Here is a 2,641-nt window from a genome sequence, read left to right on the forward strand (position 1 = left end):
CTGTCAGGGATGCTTTGACTGAGAGTTCTTGCATGGCAGAATGCGGTTGGACTGGATCAGGGCCCTTCTTGGGGTCTCTTCCAACTCTAGGATTCTATGATTCTAATTTGTGCATTTCATTTTCCACCCTAAGAACTCTTTCAACTCATAGGTAACAAAAGGGCCACCCAAGATAGCTCCCTTGTACCCCATTTTCTGTCTTTCACTTCTCCCCCCTCTGTTTATTTATAGGATTCAGCCGCTGGCAGTTCAGACGTGTTCATCTCTCCAAATGGCTGAATGACCGGCGCTGCCTTTCCACAGCACCATCCTGTTTGTGTTGTTTCATGGGCCTTTTCCTGCTCCGTTTCAGCGTCCCAGACCTCAGGGGAGAACTCTGATAAAGAGGGCGTGTGATCAGGAGTCTGATTTGAGTTCCGCGGTAAGGAAGAAAATTGACTTTAAAGAAATACTGGCTCTCTCATTTCATTGTCTGCCCCCCCTTGCCCCCCCCCCAGTTCTCCTTGTGTTGACAGTCTCATACATCCAAATGGCAGGACCCTCTCTCATACAATGCCTTGTCCTGTCTTGGATTCCTTCTTCCTTTTTATATAATCTGGCTATTATTTTTATATCCTGTTTTTGTTCAATCTTCAAATGCCAAACTTGTCTCGAAACCCTCCCATTTTGGGTCCGTTCTGAACCTCTCTTCTGTCAACTGTCTGTAAGGAAACCAGGGACAGAGGACCCCCTCTTCAGCTAATCCCTCTCTGGTTGGTATATTCCTTCATTGGGGTGGGTTTGTGTTAACCCTCCTTTTTACAAGTCAGCCAGTTTCGGAAGCTAGGCTCCTCTTCTTAAAAAGGCCGCATGGCTGGACTCCCACTTTGGGGTTTTGGGAAACAGTTTGCTTTGACGCTTCCTCCAAGTCCTCTGCAGTGGCTTCCTAATTAATGGTCTGGGAAATCTTGATGCAGCTTGTCTTTCCAAGACCAAAGGTAGGTTCCCCCCCCCCTATTTAAAGTTATCCAACCCAAACCCACAGTAGAGAGCAGGCCTGATAGGAAGGCAGGACACGTTCCCAGGCTTGTCACATACGGCCTCATTTCCCTGCTGTCTTTTTCCTTCCTGACAGCAGAGGAGAACTTCCATCTGATGTGCAAGGCGTACCGCAAGTACTCCAAGAAGAGAAGAGCAATCTGGCAAACGACATTGCATCCGGAAACTGGACCTGTGCTGGAGCATTTCCTGGAATCGAAAAAAAAGAAGTAGGTGGGCTTCCTCCTCCCAGGAGCACCCCATTTTCCCTCCCAGGGGGTTGGGGGTCGGCCGCAGAGATGCCATTGGCTCCCTTCCCTTTCCCTAGGACCTGCGTTGCTCATGTATGATGTGTTGGCTTCACCCAAGTGCAACCTCACCATCTGCCTGAATCACTTCATCGCCAAGTGAATAAAAATCAGATTGGGACAGCAAGGGACGCCTTTTGCCCAAGGTAAGGGTATGAACCTCGCATGGCCATCCGCAAGGCAGGAAACCAAGGTAGTCCCCATCTGTGGGTCACCCTCCTTCCTTCCAGGTTGTTTACCAGAAAACCTGCTTCTCTCCTCAGGTGAAGGCGCTCCTAGGGATCAGGACCATTGTGAGGGACCACAGCGACACCCGCCCCCCTGAGGACTGGCTGTCGTTGCCACTTGGCGACCCTGATCAACGTCTTGGTCAGCCATTTCCAACCCAAGAAGAGTGGACCAGCAGGAAGCCTAAAATGTACCTGGTCCCAGGGTAAGTTGGCTGCAAGGCATGCTGGGGCAGGAGTGGGCCAGTGGGGCTGGATGCAGGGATACAACCAGCCCTGAACCAACCTCTGTTCTTGTCCCCTCTCTCTCTTTCCGGCAGGGAAGCAATTGATATCTTGCTGATCCTGCCAACCTGAGGCTGGACCTGATGCACAACATGAATTCCTTGTTCAACCCCAGATGAATGTGGTGAGTCCGGTTTCCCTTCTCTCTCTCTCTCTCTCTCTCTCTGGCGGATGGCCTTCCCTTTAAAAGGGAGAGCACATGGGATAAATGGCATCTCTCCTTCCCCCCACAGGACTGAAGACCGTGGCTTTCCACATGCGCTGTGACTCTTTTCTTCTTTCTTTCCTCCTCCCTCCCTCCTCATCTTTCACTTCCTTCCTTCCTCCCTTCCTTCCTTCTTCTCTTTTCCTTTCCTCTTTCCTTCCTTCTCTCCTTTCTTTTCTTTCCTTCCTTCTTTCTTTCCATCATTTCCTTCCTCTTTCTTTCTTTCCTACCCTTCTTTCCTTCTTCCATCCTCCTCCCTCCCTTTCTACCGCCTACCCTCCCTCCCTCCTCCCCTCCTTCCTTCCTTCCTTGCTTCTCTCTTCCCTTCCTCTCTCCCTCCCCTATTTCTTTCGTTCTTTCCTCCTTCCCTCCCCTATTTTTTTTTTTTTTTTCTTTTCTTTCTTTCCTTCCTTCCCTCTTCCTTGATTTCTTCTTTCCCCGTTCTTCTTCCTCCCTCTTCCTTGATTTTCTTTTTCCCTCTTTCCTTCCCTCCCTCCCTCCTCCCTTCTTTCCTTCCTTCCTCCTCTTTCCTCCCTTTTTCCTTCCTTCCCTTCTTCTCCTTCCCCTCTTCCCCTTCCCTTTCCCACCCTCCCCTTCCT

Source organism: Sceloporus undulatus, chromosome 6, assembly GCF_019175285.1.
Source record: "Sceloporus undulatus isolate JIND9_A2432 ecotype Alabama chromosome 6, SceUnd_v1.1, whole genome shotgun sequence".
Classification (NCBI taxonomy): domain Eukaryota; kingdom Metazoa; phylum Chordata; class Lepidosauria; order Squamata; family Phrynosomatidae; genus Sceloporus; species Sceloporus undulatus.